This window comes from Podarcis bocagei, assembly GCF_964188305.1.
Source record: "Podarcis bocagei genome assembly, chromosome: 7".
Taxonomy (NCBI): Eukaryota; Metazoa; Chordata; class Lepidosauria; order Squamata; family Lacertidae; genus Podarcis; species Podarcis bocagei.
Genome location: NC_138132.1, coordinates 79,011,781 through 79,038,566, shown reverse-complemented (window position 1 = coordinate 79,038,566; position 26,786 = coordinate 79,011,781). Strand labels below are relative to the sequence as shown.

The window sequence follows — 26,786 nt, the reverse complement described above, 5'->3', positions numbered from 1 at the left end:
AGGGCGCCCTGAAGCAGAGCGCCCCCCGCGCCAGGCAGACATCCACAGTGTGGGGAGCCTTGCAGGAGTTCCCCGCAAGGCTCCCCACGCTGCGGATAGCAGCCTGCTGCCCGGCGCGAGGGGCGCCCTGAAGCAGAGCGCCCCCCCCGCGCCAGGCAGACATCTGCAGCGTGGGGAGCCTTGCAGGAGTTCCCCGCAAGGCTCCCCACGCTGCAGGTAGCAGCCTGCCGCCCCGCAGGGGGGGGCGCCCTGATGCAGAGTGCCCCTCGCGCGGGGCAGACATTGGCCAGCCCCACAAGCTCGGGGGACAGCAGGGAGGCGCAGCGCCGCCATCCCGCTGTTCCTCGACCTGGTTCTGTTTCCCCGACCTGCTTTTGGGGGGGAAATAAAGGGAAATTTTTTTCCCTTTATTTCCCCCCCAAAAAACTAGGTGTGTCCTATGGGACGGAACATCCTATGGGACGAAAAATACGGTAATAAAAATGGAATTCGTTCTCAAATCTCTGCTTTCCCTATTTTTGCTGCACAGTACAATGTGAAAATAACAACATGCGAAAGCTGTCCTTGTGAGATCTTTCTCTGAAGACTTGAGCCCTGCTTCATTCACAGATAAAGCAAACTGAAATTCGCTTCCACAGGAGGCAGGGATGGCCACCAACCTCTGATGAGTTTTAAGGAGAATGAGACAAAGTTAGAGTGGAGAAGGCCATCAATGGATTGTGGAGAATGGTGAAGAATTATGGTTAATGAATGGATAATTGATGGGGTGTGTGAGTAAGTTGGTTGAGGTATAGCTGTGTAACGAGGGGGTGGAAGTGTATTGTGAAGCAGGGGAAAACTTAGGTTTTAAATGTTGTTAGACCTATCTTATATACGTCACCCATTTTTTGTTATCTCTCCTGCTTTGAAAACTTCTTTGCCAAGTGTCTCAATGAAAAGTGGTCTATAAGCGCTTGGAATGCAATCAAATGAACCCAAGTAATGCCCCCGCCATGCTAAGGTCCAAATCCTGACTAGGGAGTGTTCATGCTCTATTTTAATTATAAATGAACACATTTCTCCAGTTTCAAACGCCAGGATAAAGAGGTGTCAGGCTTCAAGGAATCAGATCCCTCCCCTAGTGGCAGTAAATAAGCAGATCAAATGAAAGGACCGTTACCAGATAAGTTCTTTAATAATCACAGCAAGAGACAAAGATATACATATCTCTCAAAAAAAATGGTGTTGCTCCCAGTAAAGCTTTACCCCCTCCGTCTAATCTGCTTAATCTACTTAACTCCTACATCAGGTAATCTGAGCTTGTTGCCAATAGACTTTCTGTTCTATTACTTTCTAAGCCTGTCTAACCTTGGGCGAATGGGGGGTCAGGAATGCTGTCCAAGGACACTGAACCTCCCAGCTGTCTGTCTCTTGGCGTTTCCTCTTCTAGCCGTTCCTCACCCAGTATTTCCCAGTCCCCCCCCCTTTTGCAAACCACTGTTGTAAAACATTACTGTCTTCCTGCCCTTGGGAAGGCTCAGAAAAAGGGAGGCAGTGGCTCCCACCATTCCTCCTCAGTCCAGTCCCGGACAAGGGGAGTCATGAAAAGCTGTGCAGTGAAGTCACCAGGTACCCCTCTGTGGGAAGGGAGTCCCACAGCTCAAAAAGGACCTTCCCAGTCTGCCTGTATTGGGCTTGGTTTTAGATGATCACATTGTTGTACTGGTGGAGAAAGGGGGGTGCGGTGGTGGTGGTTGGCCCCAGGCGTCATCCCTGAGAGGCGGTTACATCGCTGCTGGCGGCGCCCCCCGGACATTCAACGCTGCTGGCGCACCGCTCTGGGATGCTGACCGCCAGTGGCGCACCCCCGCCGGCGGGTAGCCCTGCCCCCGGGTGCCGCTCCGGGTGCCAGTGCAGCTAGCTCTGCATCTGCATTGTTGCTGTGGTTGTTTTAAAAAATCTCAGTGTTCTATGGTATTTGCCACCCTGTGCTCCTTTGGCAGGAAGGGCTGATTGGAGTTGGAGTCCAACAACATCTGGAGGAAACTGTTAGGATACAGTTCCGTTCCACCTTAAAAGGGACATTTAGGACTATTGTGTGGCACATGCCTGTTTACATTCCCAGCACAGTCTGCTGGGAACTTCCGTTTTGTATATAGCTTTTGTGTTACTGCCGTTTTGCTGGAGACGAAGGGAAGCAGACATGTTTTCCTTTGTTCCTGAACAACGCTAAATAAAATGCTGTACATTATGCTTACACATTTCTCTGTCTGCCTCTTCTGCTGTGAGAAGATTTACACTCTGCTGATAGTGCGTGCATGGGTCTCTAAACGTATCTGAGGCTCGTGTCACTAATTGATGCTGCTCCAAGGGAGACTGGCTGCCGGCCGGTGGCTGGAGCCAGCTGGGAGCCTGCCTGATGCCTGCCTGATGCCCCCGTCTTCCCGGCAGTATCCCAACAGAAACTAGATTTCCCATCCCTGCACGAGGCCATCGCTTGCCTTTACTGCCTCCAGCAGCATTTTAATGCAGAGATGGAGATCTTTGGCTATCCTGGATGGGGCTGATGTGAAGATATATATATACAGTGGTACCTCAGTTTATGAACTTAATCCGTTCCTGAAGTCCGTTCTTAAACCAAATCTGTTCTTAAACCAAGGTGTGCTTTCCCTAATGAGGTCTCCCACCGCCAGTGCCCTTCCGCCATTCGGCTTCCATTCGTAGAGCAAGGTAAAGTTCGCAAACAGGGACACTACTTCTGGTTTTTGCGAAGTTCGTAAACCGAATAGTTTGTAAACAACACTGGGACTTCTGGGTTGGCGCCATCGATAATGGCGGATTCCCTCTGAGTCTCTGAGGGACCAGCTCCACGGGATCGGGTCTGACCGCTGCGGCGAAGCAGGGACCCTTTAAAAATCACAGGTGGGTGAAGCCTGTGAACGTAGGGACTCGGCGGGCACCTTTTGCGCCCCCCCCAAAATTGCGAAAGGAACCCTTTTAAGGGCTCCGGAGCAAGATGGGTTGAGCGGTGCGGTGCTGAGAGTCGACTGCTTCTTCCGCGGAGTGAAGCCGCAAAGCCATTATCGGAGAGTGCTGACTTCTTCCTGGGACAATTTGACTTTGAAAGCAACTACCCATGAGTAGGATTAAATTGGATTTAAAGGGGAAAACAAGTAAATTTGGCACCGAAGCGGGAAGGTATAAACAGGAAGTCTGCCTTCCTTTCTTGTAAATGGATCAAAGCAAAGAGACTGTAAGCGGAAACTCTGAAAGACGCTTGAAAAAAAGATTTAAATCTCAACATCAGGAAAGCGATCTCCCCTCCGGATTGCAGGAGAGGAGAGGGAAAAGGTTTGAACTGTATTTATCTGCAAAGAAAGGGGAAAGGGAAGCTAAAATCCACCGCCTAAAACCTGGGAACAGACTGCCCCGAGATAAGGAATGCCGCTCTGTGGAAAGCCTATCGGTAAGCAGAGGACTTTTGACAGTTAACTCTGCAAAAGAGATACAGTGTTTCTGAACCTCTCCTGGTTTTAAAGTAACTGATTAAGTGCAACTGAAACTGTTGTTTTTATGTGAACTGGGGGACTTATAAGAACTATTTTCCTTTCTTAAAGTTGCAAGCTTTGGCCGTTACTGTGTCCCCCTAGAGGAGGCTTGACATTGTTACAATAACAACTGGGCTAGAGGAATTTTCCATTTCAAAACAAATTCCAGCCATGGGATCGACCTTGGACTCTCATGAGAGTTTTATGGCAGATGGAAGAGGAAAGTTAGAGTTGACGCAGGAAAAAACTACTAGGTCTGGCAGACCCTATCGGACAGATACTGCGTTGCAGCGAAGGGCTTCAACATCTGGTCCTTCTGGAATATCTGGAATACCAGGGGCTGCACCTCCACAAGTTAAATCAAAAGTTATGTTGTCCGAAGACGTTTTGGCACAGGCACTTGGAAAAATTAATGAATCTTTGGAAAATTTAGCTAAACAAGTAGCTGAAACAAATAAACAAGTAGCCGAAGCATCAGTTAAAATTGACCAGAATACCACAAGCATTAACAATTTGGGACAGAAGGTGAATACCAACACAGAGTCTATTGAAAAAATACTACAGGAATCTGCTTCGACCCGAAAGATAGCTGAAGAAGCAAAAGATATAGCAACTGCTACTCAAGAGAAGATACCACCGGTGTATAAGCAACTTGAGGACCACGGTTTGACGTTGCCTATGATTGAATTGAAGGAGAAACAATGGAATTTAAGAATCAGGGCTGTACCAGAACATGAGAAAGACAATTTGGCTGATTTTCTTACGCAGGAATTTGCAGATTTCTGGCAACAGGATTTGGGGAAGGAAGAATTTAAGATAGTGAGTGCATTTAGACTTGGAAGAGGAGGAGGAACAAGGTGAGAGACTGCTTGATTACCCTTCGTACAAAAGAGGAGAGAGACAAAATCTTGAATCTGCATTACCAAAAGACTTTAGAAATTTACGACTCAAGTGTGGAGATATTCAAGGACATTCCAAAACACCTTTTGGACTTAAGGCTCAACTACGGAGATCTGGCTGCCCTGTTGAGAAGAAATAGAATCATCCTTAGGTGGGAATTCCCTCAAGGCCTGTCCTTTAAATATAAAGGAAGAAAGATAAAAATAAGATCAGTCAATGACAAAGATAGGTTTCTGAAGGACCACGGAGAAGATTTACAGGAAGAAGCGGAATCCGGAGAAGAGCCAAAAGCACTGGAAAAAGGAATACTAGATATAGCAAACTTATCTTTTGGATTGCATGGTCCAGAGAAAGTGACACCACTGACAGAACAAGAACAGACACTTGGCACAGTTGGAGGTAAAGCGAAGTAACCCCATCATGGCTCTGCAACTGTTAAGTTGGAATTGTAATGGTCTAAATTCCCCTCGGAAGAGAAAAAGTGTTTTTCATTTATTAAAAAAGGAACAATTGGACTTGTCTACAAGAAACACATTTAACAAGGTTACACAGGAAACTACTGACTAACAAGAGATTGGGACAGGAGTTTATTTCATCTGACAAAGTTAAAAAAAGAGGAGTTGTGATTTATGCAAAGGAGAGACTATCACCGAAATTTATTTTTAAAGATGACCAAGGAAGATTTCTGGCAATTAAAATTAAACTCCAAGGAGAGAAATTTTTGATAGTAGGAATTTACGCACCAAATGAGGGGAAAGCTGAATTCTTTAAAAAGTTGCATGAGACCTTATTGGATTATTTGGATTGCAATCTGATCTGGATGGGAGACATGAATGGAGTAGTATCTACAAATATGGATAAGGCACAAAGACAGGTAGTCACCAAGGATGGTAGACTACCGAAAACATTTTTCGAGATGACAGACAACTTGGACTTAGTCGATATTTGGAGAACAAAGAATCCCTTGGGAAGAGAGGGAACTTTCTTTTCTGAAGCCAAGATGACATGGACTAGAATTGACCAAATATGGGTAACTAGAGGAATGGCACCAAAGACAAGAAAAGTGGAAATCTGCCCCAAAACCTGCTCCGACCATAATGCTGTTAAGATGGAAATGAAACTAGCACCAACTGGCTCCTTTAGATGGAGGATGAATGACACCTTATTCAGAGATGAAGAAGTGCTTAAGAAGGCCCAAAAAACCTTGAGAGATTATTTTGAGATAAATATGAACACCAATGTGGAAAAAAGAGTAATCTGGGACGCAAGCAAAGGTGTCATGAGAGGGTTCCTGATACAACAGAATGCAATAAAGAAGAGAAGTCAAAATGAGAAGAAAGATAAAATTTTGGGGAAAATAAAAGAAAGTGAGAAGAAATTGAGAGCAAAACCAAAGTCGCAGGAGATTTTGAGAGAAATAAAGTTATATCAAGTACAATATATGGAAATGATGAATCAGGAAATAGAATGGAAAATTAAACAAATGAGACAGAAAACATTTGAATCAGCTAATAAATGTGGGAAATTGCTGGCCTGGCAAATGAAAAAAAGACAAAAATTAAATACTATCACAAATTTAGAAGTGGAAGGAAAGAACATACACAATCCAACTGAGATTAGAAACTGTTTCCAGAGGTATTTTAAACAACTATACACACAAGGGCCACAGAAAGAAATGGATATAGACCGATTTTTGAAGACAAATGGATTACAAAATATCTCTCAAGAAAGTAAATTAATGTTGAATTATAAAATAACTGAACAGGAAGTAGAAGGTGCCATCCAAAACATGCAATTGGGCAAATCTCCAGGACCGGATGGGCTGACTTCTAGATATTATAGATCCTTGAAAGAGTGGTTAATACAGCCTTTAAAGGAAGTCTGCAATGAAATATTGGAAGGGAAAAGGGCACCAGAGTCGTGGAAAGAGACGTACATTACACTTATACCGAAAACAGAGACTGAAAAGACTCAGCTTAAGAACTACCGCCCCATATCATTACTTAATGTGGATTACAAAATCTTTGCAGACATTTTGGCCAAGAGATTGAAAAAAGTGTTAATGGAAGAGATTCATAAAGACCAAGCGGGCTTTCTCCCGGGAAGACATTTGTCTGACAATTTGAGGAATATAATTTATATTTTGGAAAAACTAGAAGTGAACATAAATACTAAAGCAGTTTTGATATTTGTGGACGCGGAGAAAGTTTTTGATAATATCTCTTGGAGTTTTATGAAGAAGAACCTATAGGGGTTGGGGGTAGGCCAAGGCTTTGAAAACGGTATAAGTGCAATTTATTCAGAACAAAAGGCTAAACTAATTGTAAATAATGTAGTGACGGAAGAATTTAAGATAGAAAAAGGGACACAACAAGGTTGCCCAATTTCCCCATTGCTTTTTATATCAGTCCTGGAGGTTTTGCTGAATATGATTAGAAGGGACCAGTTGGTTAAAGGTATACAAGTCGGAGCTAAACAGTACAAATTGAGAGCATTTGCGGATGACTTAGTATTGACATTACAGGAGCCAGAATCTAGTACTAAAAGGGTTTTAGAACTGATTCAAGAATTTGGTCAGGTTGCAGGATTTAAACTGAATAAGTTAAAAACCAAGGTTTTAGAGAAAAATTTAACACCGATTGAGAGAGAGAGGTTTCAGAATGAGACAGGATTGACAGTGGTTAAGAAAGTGAAATACCTGGGGATTAATATGACAGAAAAAATTGGGAACTTATTTAAAGACAACTATGAAAAATGCTGGGCCGAAGTGAAAAAAGATTTAGAAATTTGGTCAAACCTGAAGCTTTCACTGCTGGGTCGTATTGCTGCGATAAAAATGAATGTATTGCCTAGAATGTTGTTTTTGTTTCAAACATTGCAAATTGTGGACAAAATGGATTGCTTCAAGAAGTGGCAGAGAGATATTTCTAGATTTGTCTGGCAGGGCAAGAAGCCCAGAATAAAATTTAAGATATTAACTGATGCAAAGGAAAGGGGTGGATTTGCCCTGCCAGACTTTAAACTTTATTATGAATCAGCAACTTTTTGCTGGTTGAAAGAATGGCTGCTTCTTGAAAATACAGACATTTTGGATTCAGAAGGTTTTAACAACATATTTGGATGGCATGCATATTTATGGTATGATAAGGTCAAAGCACATAAAGCATTCAAGAATCATATTGTCAGGAAAGCATTGTTTAATGTCTGGATAAGATATAAGGATTTATTGGAAAATAAAACCCCAAGGTGGTTGTCACCGATGGAAGCAAAAGCACAGAAAAAGCTCAATATGGAGGCCAAGTGGCCGAAATATTGGGAAATTCTGGAACAAGAGGGAGATAGACTGAAATTGCAGAGTTTTGAGAAACTAAAAAACAAAGTGCGAGATTGGCTTCATTATTACCAGATAATGGAGGCATATAATTCGGTCAAGGAAATTGGTTTCCAGGTGGAAAAATCAAAATTAGAAACAGAACTGTTAGAACCCAAAACTAAGATTTTGTCAAAGATGTATAACTTGCTGTTGAAATGGAATACTCAGGATGAAACGGTGAAATCTGCTATGATTAAATGGGCACAAGATGTTGGACATAACATAATGATGGCTGACTGGGAACAGTTATGGACCACAGGTATGAAGTTTACGGCATGTAATGCCTTAAGAGAGAATATTATGAAAATGGTATACAGGTGGTACATGACCCCAGTCAAGCTTGCAAAAATCTATCATTTGCCCGATAATAAATGTTGGAAATGTAAAGAAACTGAAGGTACATTCTTTCACCTTTGGTGGACGTGCCCAAGGATTAAGGCTTTCTGGGAGATGATATATAATGAACTGAAAAAGGTATTTAAATATACCTTCTTGAAGAAACCAGAGGCCTTTCTCCTAGGCATAGTCGGCCAATTGGTGCCAAAGAAGGACAGAACTTTTTTTTATGTATGCCACAACAGCAGCAAGAATACTTATTGCAAAGTATTGGAAGACACAAGATCTACCCACCCTGGAAGAATGGCAGATGAAGGTGATGGACTACATGGAACTGGCAGAAATGACTGGCAGAATCTGAGACCAAGGAGAAGAGTCGGTGGAAGAAGATTGGAAGAAATTTAAAGACTATCTACAGAAATATTGTAAAATTAATGAATGTTAGAATGATGTTGGATAGAAATTAAGTGGTTTTCAGCTGTAATAGTATAAGGGAATATGAAAAATGGATTATTAATAGGCAAAAATTTAACGTTACAATATTTTAAGATTAAGGACTAGGATAAATAAAGAGGGTAAGGATTTGCTGAACCAACAAACTGAACTGGAATACAAAAAAGGGAGGCGTGAGGAGGTCTGGGAAATAAGCTAATGAAAAATAAGTAATGGAAAGATTGAGTGGTTTTTAACCATTTTTGTTTTGTATTTTGTATTTTTTTTATTTTTACTTTGTAATACTTTGAAAATCTTAATAAATATCTGTCAGGGGTTCAGGAGCAGAGGCGAGGGCAAGGGAGGAAACAGAGAGTGAGGGGGAGGAGTCCGAGGGAAAGATGAGCGATGACGACGACCCGAGATCTCCGAGTCTTTCCAGTGAATCGGAAGATTCACAGAAAGGAGCGCCAGTTGTCAGAGCGAGGGGGGAGATCAAGGGGACACCCCAGGAAAAAGGGACACAAGGGGGTTCAGAGAGCAGCAGTTGGAAATCGGGGCCAACATCCCCAACAGAGCGCAGTGAGGAGGAAGGGCACCAGGTATCGGGATCCGGCGGCTCGCCGCAGGGGGGAGGGCATGAGTCAGGAGTGGCCACACCCCCATCGGGGAGCGAAGGAATGGTCAAGCAGAAAGTGGGAGGTTGGGCGCGCGCGCCAAGTTCAAATGCACAGGAAGGCGGCAGAGTAAGCAGCCCGGAGAGGGAGCCAGGTCCTAAAGCCCGCCGCAAGGAGACAGAAGGGTCTGGGGGGTCAGCGTCAGAAGAGTCCAGGAAGGAAGAGACCACGGGGGGCAGAGGGACCCAGAGAAGGAGGGGAAGGCGGAAAAGGTGGAGTAAGGCGATGTTATTAAGTTGGTGTACAGGAGGCGGAGACTCAGACGGAGCTTCGCCGGTCTAGCTGATAAGACGTAGGGCTGCCTGCGGCAGTTTGAAATTGGAAACTGTAACTCAATAAAGACTTTTATAAAGTGAACGCTGGCTAACGTGATCCTCTGTGAGCTAGGATCTGGAAGCAGCCCTGACAATATCTTATATAAAAACAACAACACTGTTCATAAACTGAGGTACCACTGTACAGAAATGGTCAGAAAAGGGCTAGAGGCGGAGACTTCTGGTTTGACTTGCAGACAGCGAGGAAGCAAAGGAAACCTCAGTGGGGTTTCCCTGGGCAGCACGGGGGCTTGGGGGAGCCGCAAAGGCACTGCACACCCCAAAAATCTCAAGGAGGGGATCCTTGAGGGACAGGCTACCCAGCAGCGGAGGTACGGTTTCGCTGTCTTTTTGGGGTTTTTTCCCGGAAGAGCTCGAGGACGACGAGACTGCGAATGCAAGTGGGAAAGCACCGACCCTATGCTGCGATGCCTTTAGCTTCCACTGAGAAGCGAGATGAATTTTCAGAGACAGATGACTGAATTCCCTGATGAAAGTGGGAGATTTACATGCTAAAAGCTTGAAGAAAACATCAAGGGAACTTCAGATGTTCAAAGATTGAAAGTAAGGTCTCCATCTCGGGCGGAGGGGAAAAAATGGCGCAGGAAACAAAGTCGCAAGAACAAGAAAGGAAGTTGCTTTCTCCCTATCTGAGTGAGTACAAAACAAAAGTCCACGGCTACTTCTTGCTGCGGCAGACAGACTTACTAAACACAAAGTAATTAATAAGGAGATGTTTAGAGATTTTGTATATCTTTAGAGCCGGGAAGGCAAAAAGCTAAGAAGTTAAAAAGTTTCCACGTCCGCTCACTTCAAAGAGCTGTAGCTAAGAAGATTGTGAAAAGATCTGAGAAGGTCCTAAAGTGAAGGAATTGAACGGAGGAATGAAAACCTGCCTTCCCTTTTTGTTTGTGTGTGTTTAAAAGAGACCCTCTCTGGAGGGGCGATGCATAAGGTTTGTCAAAGGACTTCAAAGGACTTTAAACAGACAAAAGAAGGAAGCGTATCACAAAGGACTACCTTCCCATCCGTTTACATAATAGGTCGTAGTTGAAACCATTGCTAATTCTCTTCTTCTCTCTCTCTTTTTAAAAAAATGATATTTATTAAGAATTTTAAAATTACAGAAAGAACAAAGAAGAAACAGAAAGAGAAAGAACAAAAGAAGAACAAACCACAATCAAACAATACAAATTGGTAAAAATCAAAATAAAAAAATAACAACAAAACAGATAACAGAGCACAATCAAAAAACAAAAATAAGCCACAGAATTTTAAAAACAAATCCAATATTCTCAAATTCTTAACTGTCATTACCTTCTTTCATTGACCTCCTCACTCCTCCCTTTTTTGTATGCTAGTTGTTAATTATCACAGCAAATCCTTTCCATTTTTCATAATATTCTGTCATTACATTACCTTAGTCTATTTGAACCTTATTTTACTATAAAGAACCCTAAAACCTAAAACTTACATCTTATTTATACCAATTTCTCATAACCATAAGATATTCTTACATAATTCTTTTAACATTTTTGCTAAAGCCAAATAATTTCATTCCAACATTTTTCTAACATTCATTAATTTTATAAGGCAATCCTAATAAATCCCCCCCCCCCCGATTTTCTTCCAATCTTCATCCAGCGTCTCTTCCTCCTGGTCCCGGGTTTTGTCAGTCCTTTCTATCCCATCAATCTGGCGCATTAACCTGGTAATCTTAAGTCCGAGGCCCTTAAGTCTCTTCCATGTCCCTTCCTCATGTCTCATCTTCATATTTATACCTATACTTTACTTTGTCTCCTGCTCCTTTCACTCGTGGGTACTCCAGCTTGACGGTGTTTTTGACCCTTCTCGACAAATCAGCCCCTTTTCCATAGTCCTCACTAAACTCGATGTGGTATTTAAGAACATATTTCAAAGTCCCTCCAGAATTAAGAGCCCCCACAACCCCAAACATCCCGCGGCCCATTGCCAGACTTGGAAAGTCAAAACATCCCTGCATAGGGGGGTCTATCCAACCCCCCATTTCCAAACCAAACAAAACTTTATCTTTCTAAATCTGGCTTTTTCCAAGTTCATCTATCAAATCCAACAACTCATGTTCCTGCTGGGCCACAACTCCCTCCATCTCTGGCATCCGAGGTTCAGCAACATCTTCTTCCCTCATCTGATCTGTCAGAGCACACTCCTGATTTGATTCCTGGGTGGGTTCTATATAGTTACCCAGTACCTGTCCAAAATTTCCGATCGCAACAGTCATCAAGTCCGTCTTCTCATGTAGCTGATCCAATAGGGCACTTGTTTTACAGAAAGCACGCACCAAGGCTTCTGAATACATTGTTCTGCAAGGTCAGAAGTCTGTTCCCACGATCGTAATCTGTTGCAGCTGCAGAGCTCCCCGGTTCAAATTCGGTAACAGTTTCACAGGCTCCCTCTGGGGGAAGAACTTCTATTTGTTCTTTTCTTTTAAAGACAGATCTAACAACAAAGTTTCCTACTTCAGATATTTTGTCAATATTTGCTCCTTTAAAATGCGAAGGAGAACAATGGAATCACTATGTTTCTCTTCCTTTAACCATCTGTCAAAGACATTTGTCTATGGTCAATGAGCTTCCTAAAAAACGTCAGTCCTGACACCCGGCTCCCAGGTTCAAGACGGTGGAAAATTACTTTTCTTTACACACTCTTCTGCAGGTTTAAACAGTCCAGAAAAAATCCCCCCTCTTCTCCTGCTCCCGAAGGGGGTTCAACAATTTTAAATGATGAAAGTTAATCCTTTAGAAACTATTTTCTGAAACTTTAGTTTGCCATGTCTTTGCTTTAATCTATCTACAAGAAACGGAAGGCTGACTTCCTGTTTAGACCTTCCCGTTTCAGTACCAAATTAAGAAGAATTTCTTAGTCCAAATTTCCTTTCTACTCGCAGGTCGTTTTTTAAAGTCCAAATGTCCAAAATTAAGTTACTCACGGGTAATTGTTTTAAAAGCCAAATTGTCCCAGGAAAAAGGCAGCGCTCTCCGGCAACGGCTGTGCGGCATCGCTCCACGGAAGAAGCAGTTGACTCTCAGCACCACGCCACTTGCCCCTCTTTGCTCCGGAGCCCGTAACGGGGTTCCTTTACGAGTTGGGGGGCGCGAAAGGTGCCCGCCGAGTCCCATGGTCACAGGCTTCATCCGCCTGTGATTTTTGAAAGGGTCCCCGCTTCGCCGTAGCGGGAAGACCCGTTTTCCGCGGAGCTAGTCCCTCCAGATCAGAGGGAATCCGCCATTACCGATGGCGCCACCCTGGAAGTCGCTAATTCTCATCTTCTCAATAACATTAAAGATTAGGGCAACACTGTGGTACTTTAGACTATCACCTTTTCTTCTCTTGGAGGGACTTCCCAAACTTTTTTACAATTGTTGAAGCGACTGGGACTGGCTATGTAGGAGGATTTTTGAAATGGACTGAGCTGGAAAGAGAAGGAAGATTCTAGATTTGTCCCTAATGACTAAGATTGGTAATGACAGCTATTTACCCTGCTCCATGTTACTTCATTTTGAACTCCCCTCTTTCATTACAGTTTAAATCCCTCTTTCTGACCAACTTAATTTGACCTTACAAGATTGAACGATTTTTGGATTTACTTATTGACTTTGATCTCTGAGGGCATTTGGCTATTTGGGTTTCTTTGTTTTCTAAGAAGTGAAAACAAACCGTGACTTTACACTTTGAGGTTTCTTTTTTCTTTTTCTTCTTCTTCTTTTTTGGGCCTGGGCAAAATAACAAGCGTGGAAGACTTCATATTTAAACTGGATTAAGATGGATTAATGCCGACAAATTGCAGAAGATAACAGAATTGATTAGAGCGGACTAAGACTGATTAGGATTAACTGTAAATTATTTCTTATTGGTAAAAAAATTGTTTCTCCTCAATTTTTTTTTCTTTTTTCTTTGCTATTTGCTCTTTCTGGGAAAATGATGCAAATAGGTCTATTTCTCAATTAAGTTTAAAAGCATCTTGGTTTAATTAGGGAAACAAGTCAAGCCCTATTAGAGGACCTGGTTTGGGGTTTTTGCTGGGAAAAGACATTTAATTTAGATGCCTTCCAATGTTAAGACTCTAATTTAATTTTTTAGGCCTTGAAGTAAAATACAACCTCTACATTAAGCGTTATAAGGTAATAGATGTCTCAACTTTAGTAGATATCCATTGGATTTAAAGAGGAAATTATGAAATAATCTGTTCCTGTACTTGTATGATGCTTTTTATCTAGATTGGACTGTGTTCTGCCCTGTTACGTACTATTGGTAACAAAGTTACATTCTGGTCTGGAATTTTTGGGGGGACGATATTGGGAAGTACGGGATCTAGTCAGAGAAAGAGAGAGAGATTGTGCGCCCTCTAAGGGAGAGTTTAGGTAATAAGATTGACAATTGGGGAAAAAGCAACGCATAATGTCGGGGGGAAATGGAAAGAAGGCGGTAGGGACCCTGGGGGAAAGGAAAGCATCTCAATAAGAGGAAATCAAAGATTTAGATTTTTTGTGGTTAAAGATTAAGGAGGAATTTAAACAAAGTGAGGTACATATGGAAAACAAATTAGGAGAGGTGCAAGACAGGATAGATAAGAAAATAGAAGGGGGCGTAGGAGAACTTGCTAGTAAGATCCAAGACTTGTCAGTTAGGTCAAAATCTATTGAAGATTCAAATAGGAAAATCCAAAAGGAAATGAAAGAACAAAAGAAAGAGACAGAAAAAATAAAGGAGGAAATAAGAGAATGGAACAATAGACAAGACCAACTGTCGGACAATATTGCTATGGTAGAAATGAGGCAGAAGCAGCTCAATTTAAATTTTAGAGGAGTTGGAGAAGAAGTAAATGAGAATGTAAAAGAAAAAATGATTAGAGAGCTTTCTAAATGGCTAGAATTGAAAGAGGAAGAGGTAGCTTACACGGTAGATAAGGTGTTGGGTTGAAATAAACGACAGACGAGTGACAAGTGTCATATGGGAGGCATCTCCCGAGCATGTCTCGAGGAGTCCCTTTTATTGAATATTACAGCATTGCCACATATGTGCTTGTTGCTGATTGGTTAACACAAATACAATGCAAAGGTTGCATATAGACATTAATCATCAATAGATTAAAGGTTGGGAAAGGGAACACAGAATTAGACAGGCGTGAAGACCTCATATTAAACAATTACTAGTGATTGATATAGCAAGACTTAAACTATAACTAGTGATTGATATAGCAAGACTTAAAAGAGCATAACCATCGCATTCCGTAGATGTGGTTGACCATGCATTAAGAACAGGTCAGGGTACAATGTTTCATGAACTGAACATTCTAGGGTGGGTAAAGAAAGAATGTACAGAAAGAAAACTTCCCATCAATAAGGCATTTAGGATTAGAGGGAAAACACAACAAACCAAATCAAAAAAACGTGTTGGTGATTGTCTAGTAGTCTTCAACTCAATTGATATGAAAAATATGATTCTAAGAATGAGTTATTAAAAAAAAAATTAATAATTGGAGGAAGACCTATTGTTATATTCAAAGAAATTCCAATCAGGCTCTTGCGCAAAAGGGACGGATATAGACAAATAGTAAGTGTCCTGAAAAGGAATGCTATATCCTATAGATGGGAATTCCCAGAAGGGATTACCTTCTATTACAAGGACAAGAGATTCAGACTGTTGAATACCCAAGAAGTGGAAAAAATTCTTAGAAGATATGAGAAGGAGCTTGGAAAAGTGGAAGAAAGATTTGAAGAAAGAGAGAGAATTACTGAGGAGAAAAAGAAAAGGAAAGAGAAGGAAAAAGGAAAAGGAAAAGAGGAAAAAGGGAAAGAAGTAGAGGAGAAAGAGGAAGAAGAGGAAGAAGGTGCAGTGGGAGGAGAAGAAGAGGAGGAGGAAGAAGAAATTACAAGGAATAGAAAAACTAGACTATAAGCCTGAGAACGTGGGTAGTATAAATAAAATAAAATAAAATATATAATAATGACTCTAAAATTTATATCTTGGAATGTGAACGGATTAAATGACAAATCTCGAAAGTTTTGATGAAAAAGAATTTCGATGTGATATGTTGCCAGGAAACACATGTGGCCAAAAAACATAAACATATTCTGATAAACAAAAGGTTGGGGGTTGAATTTATTAATTCAGATGCCAACAAAAAAAGAGGGATAGTGATATATGCTAAAGAAAAATGGGAGCCCAAATTAATATGTAAAGACGAGGAAGGGAGAATTTTAGGAATACAAATTAATCATCAGGGAGAAAAAATCAATGTGGTAACTGTCTATGCCCCTTCCTCCTTAAGTGTTTCATTCCTAATAATCTTAAAGCCTGGGGGAGGATAGAGAAAGGGAAACAAGATAATGCTAAGTCACAATTAAACCAGAAAGTGAAACAATATAATTTGAAGGTTGCATTCTGGGGGTGAGCAGAAACTTGGACAAGAGGAATAAAAGACTCACCAGTTCCCCTCTAAAATCCAGATTCGTGCTGCATCATAGTTGCTAAAGTTGTGTGTTTCTTCTGTAGTATAAATGCTGTTCCTTCACACTTCCACTTGCCCTACCACTTGTACCCAGCCAACTCTAGGAGGCCCTGGCAAGTAGGGCACCAATAACAAAACAAAAAATTGTGTGGGCACTCAGCACCCACACCATGGGGCTCCGACACAACCTCCCAGGTAACTTTAAGGCCATGCCAGGCCTCCAAATGCAACATCCAGTATAAACCGGAAGTTGTATCAAAGGTCTCGTGAGGTATCAGACATGACCTTCAAGACCCCACAAGGCCCAAATCAGCACTCCTGATCCCCAGGAATCAGAACCAAAGTTAACCAGGTTTTCTCTGGATTGCTAAATGCTCTGATTTAGTGATAAAGAGCAGATTTTCTTGGGGAAAGCGGTGGGACAAAGGCAAAGCCACTTGGAATAGTGCCAAGAAAGCGCAGGACAAGCAGGAAGCCACTCAGCCCCATACTTTCTTGGTATGAGACAAGCAGAAGTGTGGATGAGCACTGGCGGAGGAACGGGAGTGGACCACCACCGGCACCACTATTCTGGGAGGCTGCCATCACGGCGGCCCCCCTGACATGTGCCGCGCCCCCCCATGCCAGGCGCTGCACCCCCACAGGAGTCGTGTCATGCCCCCAGGGTGCGCACCACACCCCTGGGGCACACATCACGCCCCACAGGGGGCACCAGCCATGCCCCCGCCCGCTCTCCGGCCCTGGTAGTGGAACATGCAGCTTTGCCACTGTGGATAATAATAATAATAATAATAATAATAATAATAATAATAATAATAATAATATAAAAATTATTATACCCCGCCCATCTGGCTGAGTTTCCCCAACCACTCTGGGCGGCTCCCAATCAAGTGTTAAAAACAGTACAGCGTTAAATATTAAAAACTTCCCTAAACAGGGCTGCCTTCAGATGTCTTTTGAAGATAGGATAGCTGCTTATTTCCTTCACATCTGAAGGGAGGGTGTTCCACAGGGTGGGCGTCACTACTGAGAAGGCCCTCTGTCTGGTTCCCTGTAACCTCACTTCTTGCAATGAGGGAACTGCCAGAAGGCCCTCGGCGCTGGATCTCAGTGTCCGAGCTGAACGATGGGGGTGGAGACGCTCCTTCAGGTATACAGGACCGAGGCTGTTTAGGGCTTTAAAGGTGAGCACCAACACTTTGAATTCTGCTTAGAAACGTACTGGGAGCCAATGCAGATCTCTCAGGACAGGTGTTATGTGGTCCCGGCGGCCACTCCCAGTCACCAGTCTAGCTGCCGCATTCTGGATTAATTGCAGTTTCCGGGTCACCTTCAAAGGTAGCCCCACGTAGAGCGCGTTGCAGTAGTCCAAGCGGATGAGCCTTTGGAAGAAAAGCAATAAAGATAGGTTTAAAACCCAGAGTTAGGCTTGGGATTCTGAAGGCATCTCAGCCACTGCAATTTGGTGTCTACTCTTAAATAAATAAATCTGTCACATTGGCATTGTATAAAACAGATTAGAGTTGTGTTACATCAGGCGACAAGGTTAGTTTTATAACAATCTACCCTCCCAATACTGACTGAATAATTGTATTTGTTTTCCTTCATTGTTGGAGCTCCCTAAACATTTTATCATATGCTCAAGATACATTTTCTGTAGTGGCTCCCCAGTTGTGGAATGCTCTCCCTGGGGAGATGTAAGAAGAGCCCTGCAGGATCAGGCCAAAGGCTCAGCCAGTCCAGCATCCTCATGGTCACCAATCAAATGTCCAGCATGGGAAGCCCCAGGGCTGGCTCCATCTTTCTGGGGGCATTTGGGTACAGGGTATCAGTAGGGTCCTTGTCCTAATAACAACATCAGAACACAAGAAGAGCCTGTTGGATTGGGCCAATGGCCCATCTAGTCCATTCTCACAGGATGTAAAATAAAGTCCCAGTATATAGTGTTAAAGGACTGTGGCTGTCCTTTACTCTGCAAGAAATAACAGTCTGTGGGCAATCTTTTCTAAGGCTGCAATGTTCCTAATGTTCTTATACCATTTTTGCAAGGATAGATGGTTCAAAAGTTCCCACTGTTCTTCTACTGTTTGCAAGAAGTTCCTTAGAATGGAAGCCCTTGTCTGAGCCCTGAAATAAAGGTAGTATTGATTGAGCGAACAGATACCTAATTATCATGTTGCACTGTTATATCAAAGCATCATTGTAAGCCAAAGAGAGAATAGTAAATAAGGAGATGTCCTCTGAAATTAAGATATATAATACATAAGTCCCTCCATTGTTTCAAATCCAGGATTGTGATGCAGCACTACAAATCTTCCAATGACAATGACGGTCTTAAATTTTTACTATATATAAAAAGATCTTATTCCCTCCATTGTTTCAGCATGTCCAGGAAATGACTATGCCTCTTAAGTCATATGTCTGACAGTGTATCCATGCCAGAGGTCAAACTTATCCACTTACCCATTGAACTCAATGAGGGTGCAGATTCTGCTGTGTGTAGCTATGCTCAGGACTTCAGGATGTGTTTCAGATGGTGGAGGAAGATTGGAAGAAATTTAAAATTTATTTGCAGAAATACTGTAAAATTTATGAATGTTAAGGACATTGAAATGAATTGCAGGGGCTTTAGCAACAAAGTAAAATGCAAGATTGGACTAACAACAGATAAATTAATAGGATATGAATTTGCTGAATTAATTTTTAAAAAGGGATACAAGAACGGGAGACGTGAGGAAGTCGGGAAAATAAGCTAATTGAAAATGAGAAATTAAGAAAGAGGGAATTTTTGTTTTTTTGTTACTATATGTGTTTTTATCTTTTTTTCTTTTTCCTTTGATGTGTTTAATGTTTGTATTTTTGTATTGTATTGTTTTTTGTGATTTTGTATTTTCTTTGTCTATGTATGCTTGTCTATTGTGAAAACTTAATAAAATATTTATATATAAAAAAAGAAAGTGGTCTAGGAACTGGGGGAGAAAGTCATATCCAGAGTCTGGGAATGAGGGTAGGGTCATGTCCTCAAGCCAAGATAGTGGAGGAATAGGGATACTGAGGACTTCAGAGTAATCTCAGCTCAAGTCCTACTCAGGGCAACATTGTAATGTGGATGTTAAGGTAAAGGACCCCTGACAGTTAAGTCCAGTCGCGAATGACTCTGGGGTTGCGGCACTCATCTCGCTTTACTGGCCGAGTTTACTGGCCGTTTGTCCACAGACAGTTTTCGGGTCATGTGGTCAGCAGGACTAAGCTGCTTCTGGTGAAACCAGAGCAGCGCACGGAAACGCCGTTTACCTTCCCACTGGAGCAGTACCTATTTATCTACTTGCACTTTGACGTGCTTTCAAACTGCTAGGTTGGCAAGAGCTGGGACCGAGCAACAGGAGCTCACCCCATTGCAGGGATTTGAACCGCCGACCTTCTGATCGGAAAGTCCTAGGCTCAGTGGTACAGACATAATAAACCATGCTTGGTCCATTGCATGTGTCAGTGTGCTGATCAGCCCACACCAGTAAACAACCAAGCTCATCATGCAACGTTCATGTTCTCCCTACTAATGGGTTACTGAACCATTGAAACATTAATGCACCACTTAAATAGACAGGGGAAGGTATATTCCTCTTTTCAAATGTCGGTGTACAGCCAGGAAGTTGGAGCAATAATGAAGTGATAAGCATCAAAGGGACGCGGGTGGCGCTGTGGGTTAAACCACAGAGCCTAGGACTTGCCGATCAGAAGGTCGGCCGTTCGAATCCCCGCGACGGGGTGAGCTCCTGTTGTTTGGTCCCAGCTCCTGCCAACCTAGCAGTTCGAAAGCACAAAGTGCAAGTAGATAAATAGGTATCGCTCCAGTGGGAAGGTAAGCAGCATTTCCATGTGCTGCTCTGGTTCACCACAAGCGGCTTAGTCATGCTGGCCACATGACCCAGAAGCTGTCTGCGGATAAATGCCGGCTCCCTTGGCCAATAAAGCGAGATGAGCGCCGCAACCCCAGAGTCGGTCACAACTGGACCTAATGGTCAGGGGCCACTTTACTTTACTTTTAAGCATCAAAGGTCTCATTGGGATCTGAAAAGCTGCCACACAGCTCATGACTTAGTGCAGAGGTTCCCAAACTTTGGGGCGGGGGCACCCACTGTTGGCCTCATTCCCTAAACACATACCCAGTGTCCCTCACTCTATGAAAAGCCTTTGTGCCTACAGCACTTCTTTGTAGCTGAATCTGCCTTAGCTATTCCCACTGTCCTTCGGTGAGCAGTACTGTCCACTTTGGGAATCATTCCGTTAGTGACTACAGGACTGGACTCTCATAATGCTCCAAAACTTTTTTTAAAAATTTGTGGGTAACTTCAGTGGGTCCAACATATGTATTCTTATGGAGGTCTTTCTCCAGTGCAGAAACTCATATTTGTGAGGTGGAGCGGGGAGAAGAAAATGACGGGGGAGTTGTGGATTATGCGATTCAGGCAGGGATATAAGAAATTGTGAAATTCAGGAAGGGTACGACGCAGAACAGAATGAACCGGAGGAACAGTCAAGGAAGAGAACAGAGGAAAGACCACTCTGCCTTGGGAAGGAGCATACTGTTCTCCATGTCAGCACAAGATGGCTAATTGTGGGCTAGCATGCAGAAAATAGAGAGTGGGCTAGAAACATGGGGAGAAAGTCATCTCCAGAGTCTGGGAATGAGGGTAGGGTCACGTCCTCAAGCCAAGATAGTAGAGGAATAGGGGTCCTGAGGACATTGTAATGTGGATGTTGCAGACATAATAAACCATGCTTGGTCCATAGCATGTGTCAGTGTGCTGATCAGCCCACACCAGTAAACAACCAAGCTCATCATGCAACGTCCATGTTCTCCCTACTGGGTTAGGTAAAGGGACCCCTGACCATTAGGTCCAGTCGTGACCGACTCTGGGGTTGCGGCGCTCATCTCACTTTATTGGCCGAGGGAGCCAGTGTACAGCTTCTGGGTCATGTGGCCAGCATGACTAAGCAGCTTCTGGCGAACCAGAGCAGTGCACGGAAACGCCGTTTACCTTCCGGCCGGAGCGGTACCTATTTATCTACATGCACTTTGATGTGCTTTCGAACTGCTAGGTTGGCGGGAGCTGGGACCGAGCAATGGGAGCTCACCCCGTCATGGGCATTCGAACTGCTGACCTTCGGATCGGCAAGTCCCTGGGTTACTGAACCTATTCATGGTACCGTTGAAACACTAATGTGCCTCTTAAATACACAGAGGAAAGTATATTCCTTTTTTCAAAAGTCATCATACAGCCAGGAAGTTGGAACAACCATGAGGTGATAAGCATCAAAGATCACATTGGGATCTGAAAAACTGCCACACGCCTCATGACTTAGTGCAGAGGTTCCCAAACCTTTTTTTGGGTGGGGGGCACTCACTGTTCCATAAACACATACCCAGTGTCCCCTACTCTATGGAAAGCATTTGTGTCTACAGCACTTCTTTGTTGCTGAGCCTGCCCTAGGGGAGAAGAAAATGATGGAGGAGTTGTGCATTATGCGATTCAGGCATGGATATAAGAAATTGTGAAATTCAGGAAGGGTACGACGCAGAACAGAATGAACCGGAGGAACAGTCAAGGAAGAGAACAGAGGAAAGACCACTCTGCCTTGGGAAGGAGCACACTGTTCTCCATGTCAGCACAAGATGGCTAATTGTCCTCCCTAAGACACTTGGTCTTAGTCCAGGAACACAAGACAACAAATCATACCCTCTAATCCCCCCAGGTCAGACCACCTGGCTATTTAAACCAGCCCAATGTGGGTTCTTCTGCACAGGACTTCGGTTGGCTTCTCATCCCTGGAGACAAAGATCACTAGCTTGGTAAGAACATCGTTTTCTTCTTGACTGCAGCAGTTAGATCAAGCCCAGTGCTGTTCTGACTATTCCCCAGAAATATCTGGGGAAAGAAACTGCAGTTAAAAATGATCAAAGGGAAGAGAAAACGTTGGTCAAAAACTCCAGGATTCTAGGGCACAGAAGGGGTGTTTGCGAGTGTCCTTACTTTAATTCTGCAAAGGATTTTAATGCGCAGCTTTATATATAATTTTAAGATCTTCATAATTTAAGATCTTTAAATGAGATCTTTAAATGTTATATTTCTATTTAAATATATGCAAGTATCTTTTTAAAGTTTGCTTTTCTTGATCCTTTTTAACGAATGATTTTAGATGGTCCATTATTAAAAGCTTCCATGTGTTCTGTGGAGTCAATGGTATCTAAATCAAAGTGGTGGTCTGCACTCTGCAGCCTTTTCATTTTCCTTTACTTCCTCCAATCTCATGCCTTACATTCCCCTTGTAAGCAGGACAAGGTGGGGGTGGGCAGTCACTTGGGGACTGTTCATTACTTGATTCTTTCAGTGAAGAAACTCTATGTTCCTGAGAACTAGGCAGAAACAAAGAGAATCCTCTTTCTCAGGGAGGTGGGGAGATGTTCCTATTCGGGTTTGGAGGGACAGCTTAGAGACAGCATCAAGGACACTTGCCAGCACACCAGGAAGAGGGGTCAAGACAACCACAGGTGGATAAATTGGTAATATTTAATAAACATAACTTGAGGATCTGCAAAACAAACTAGTTAGTCAGATTCAACCAATGTAAACAAATCTAATAAAGTCCGGGCAGATGTCCATTAATAGATGGGGGTCACACAGCACATACTGCCTCTCCCACGGAGGACCTTAAGGTCCATAAATAGCAACACCCTAGAGGTCCCAAGGAAGTTAAATTAGCCTCAACCAGAGCCAGGGCTTTCCCAACACTGGCTCCAGCCTGGTGAAACGCTCTGTCTCATGAGACCAGGGCCCTGCAGGATCTGATTTCTTTCCGAAGGGCCTGTAAGACAGAGTTGTTCCACCTGGCCTTTGGATTGGAGTCAATTTGATTCCCTCCCCCTCTTTCTTTTTTCCTTTCTCCTCCTCTGATGAGGCTGCATTTTAATGTTTCAATGTTGTATTTTAATCTTGTTTTTAAGTTGTATTCATTCAACTTGTTTTTATTATTGCTTATTAGCCGCCCTGAACCCGGCCTTGGCTGGGGAAGGCGGGGGTATAAATAAAAATTATTATTATTATTATTATTATTATTATTATTATTATTATTATTATTATTATTATTATTATTATATTGTGCATGCAGTGAGGTTTCCTGTGATTCCTTCCTTCCTGCTGCAAGGACCTTTGGTTTTAAAACCAAAGAGTCATACCATGGCCCCATTGGGCAACTTACACCCCAATGTGTCCATCAAGCCAAAGGGCACCGGCAGCACCCACAGACCATGTCTGACAACAGTGCCTCAAGGATGCCCACAACCCAACACTGTCTCAAGTAAGTGTTTCTTTCTTTCTGAAATCTTCTCACCTGCCCAGACTACATGCCAATTAGCCCACATTCTGCCCATATATAAGGAATTATTATTATTATTATTATTATTATTATTATTATTATTATTATTATTTCCCCAGCCACTCTGTGCAGCTCCTAACAGAATATTAAAAACATGATAAAACATCAAACATTAAAAACTTCCTTAAACAGGGCTGCTTTCAGATGCCTTCTAAAAGTCAGATAGTTGTTCATTTCCTTGACAACTGATGGGAGGGCATTCCACAGGGCGGGCGCCACTATCAAGAAGGCCCTCTGCCTGGTTCCCTGTTACTTTGCTTCTTGCAGTGAGGGAACCACCAGAAATCCCTTGGAGCTGGACCTCAGTGTCTGGGCTGAATGATGGGGGTGGAGACGCTCCTTCAGGTATATAGGGTTGAGGCCTTTTAGGGCATATGCTAAATCACTTCCTCATATGTTCTGTGACATTAACCTTTTGTGATATGACTCTAAATGTTGTTGTAGATATTGCTCTCATTGCCTCTGTTGTTCCGTGTTTATTGCATGTTTTCTAAAGGTCAGAAAAAATATAATCATGGCCCCCCTTTTTCGTTTCTGTCTATCCAAAGCAAGCACCAGTTCCAGCTCCATCCATCATGAAGCATCTTCTGATCTTGCTGTCTCTTCTGGCTCTCATGAGCTGCACAAGGGCCCAACGCGTGGAGTGCACAGGCCCAACTTCCTGTACTGAGTCTTTTGTAAGTATCCTGCTGTTCAAACAACCATTCCCAGGATTCAGAGGCAATAGGAGTGGAGAGAGTGGAATATCTGTTCAATTGTTTTTAAAAATGTACTGGAGATACATTGTCAAGAGGTTAAAACGCATCCCTTTTTACTTCTAGGGCAGAAAAATATGTCGTTGTCCGAGCACGGTTGGCTACATAGATACTGTCAGCCCGGGTAAAAGAGGTTGGTATGGACTTTTCTGTTCATCCCAAGTGCTCCTGTTCTTTTAACTGTGGTGCAGTGGACAAGAATTGAGCAGCTGTAGCTTCCCTAGCAAGGAAGTATCCATGATGGGACGTTAATGACCTGCTAGCTGTCTTTTGCTCAGATATTAGAGAGCATGAATGTTGTTCTAGGAAGATGAGAAGGCAATCAGTAGAGAACCCGGAAGGGTTTTGGAGGAGGGCAATGAGGATGAGCAGAGACCTCAGAAACCCGCCCTAGGAGGAAAGGTTATAGCAATGAAAGGTTATGTTCAAGGAAGTTCTACTCTGAGCCATTGGAATTAATGGACCTAACTTAGGCATGTTCTTTAATTTCAATGGGCCGACTTGAAGTAGGTCTAACATTGGATACACCACAGAGTTGGTTTAGGCTGGAGAAGGGACGACTGAAGGGAGAGAGGAGAGCACTCTTTACATCCATGGAGAGCTGTCAGTTGGAAGATGGCAAAGAATCATCCTTTGCTGCCCCAGAGGGGAGGAGTGGGTCTTGAGGCTTAAGTTGCACTAGGGTAGATTTGGATAGAACACTGGGAGGCAATTCCTGATGGCAAAAACAGGGGGAGAATGGACCCAATCCCAACAGAGTGGTATTTTGGAGTGAGAGAAAGTCTGCCACTTGAGATAGCCACATGCTGGGGACATTTTAGTTCCAAGTTGCTGGACTAAATGACTTCCAGTCTCTCTCAGCTCTCAAATTCTGTGATTCCTGCCTTCTTCATAAAGAAGATCATAGTTGGCCTCTCAGAGGAATGAATCCCCTGCCCTTTTCTTTCTCCTCACAGATGTAGAGGCAGCTACTATGGCCGAAGAAAACTGAGACACAGATTGGGATCAACCCAGATCTTCAGCAGGTTCACCAAATGATCTCAGTCGCATATCTTCACTGCTTGATACCTCCACTCTGCTCCCGTAGTCCTTAAGCCCTGAATCCAGATTTCATGGGCAGCCCAGAATTCAGGAAGAATTCAGCAACTGCAAATAAATCTTAGCATTCTAGCCTCTTGTTTAGTTTCTTGAATGTTAACCTACAAGATATCTGTCCAGGAGTGTAACAGAACATTCTGGGTCCAGTAGGTGGGTGGGGTCCTCCAATACACTCTCAGAAGAGGACACAGATCTGCAGAGAATTTGCATTTGCTTCCTGTGATATTCAAAGTTGTATCCTATTTTTCAGGTGAAGTAGCAGATCCTGAACTAAACCCATGATTTAAAAATACTGATGGTATAATACTTGGCCAAAAAAGATTTTCATATTCCCCCAAAAGACCTGAAGCCTTTTTACTAGCTATAGTATGAGATTAGATACCAAAGATGGCATATAATCGTTTCCTCTATGCAGCTGCTGGAGCTAGGATAGTTTGTGCCAGAAATTGGAAAGAAAGAGGTAATCCAGCAAAAGAACAATAGTTGTACAAACTGATGGAGTCTGAAAAACTTGCAAATTTGACAGCCAAAATAAGGAATTAGGATGAGAGACAAATAAGGGGAGAGTCAAAGAATACCTAAGAAGATATTACACCAAAACTATTCTACAAGTAGGGGTAATACTTTGAGCCACAGTTACCAACAACAAAGAAAATGATGGCAGGAGAATAGGGTGGAAAAACTAATAAATATGCAGCAAAACAAGGTATACTTAGAATAAACCACTGAGCCTCTTGGGCTTGCTGGAAGGCCAGCGGTTCAAATCCCCACGATGGATGAACTCCTGTTGCTCTGTCCCAGCTTCTGCCAACCTAGCTGTTTGAAAGCATGCCAGCGCAACTAAATAAATAGGTACTGCTGCGGCGGGAAGGTAAACACTGTTTCTGTGTGCTCTGGTTTCCGTCATGATGTCCCATTGCGCCAGAAGCAGGTTAATCATGCTGGCCACATGACCCATGGCTCCCTTGGCCATAAGTGAGATGAGTGCCGAAACCCCATAGTTGCCCTTGACTGGACTTAACTGTCAAGGGGTCCTTTACCTTTTACCTTTACTTAGAATGTCATGGACTGATGGGTTTGGAAGTTTGCATAGAAATAATGTATGAGGAAAAATGTATGATGTGTAAATAGAATTTGGAAAATGCATAAATAAAAAATAAAATAAAAGTATAATATTTGGCAGACAGATTGAGAACAGGTGAAGCTTTTTCCCAGAATTGTATTTCCAGAGAAGGAAAAGCCTATATCCCCAGACCTGGGAGGAAGCCCCATTATCCACAAAGAGACCTACTTCTAACAAGTCATATATACTGTGAGTTCTCATTGAGTGCCCAGTCCTTAGCTCCTGTACAGCAGGAGGCTTGTCTAAGCCTCATTGCAAAGTTGTTACAGTTTGCATTTGTTATTGGGGGCAGGGATCCTCTTACACCCACCCACACCTATTGCGGAA

At 42.9% G+C, this 26,786-nt stretch overlaps 1 long non-coding RNA gene across 1 annotated transcript; it reads left to right on the top strand.

Annotated features, from left to right (window-relative positions):
* The first annotated feature begins 21,866 nt into the window (after window positions 1-21,866).
* LOC308592080 lies at window positions 21,867-25,408 on the top strand. Its single transcript, XR_014010357.1, has 4 exons — window positions 21,867-21,900; window positions 24,032-24,160; window positions 24,305-24,371; window positions 25,195-25,408. It is a non-coding gene; the product is annotated as an uncharacterized lncRNA (long non-coding RNA).
* Window positions 25,409-26,786: the final 1,378 nt, after the last annotated feature.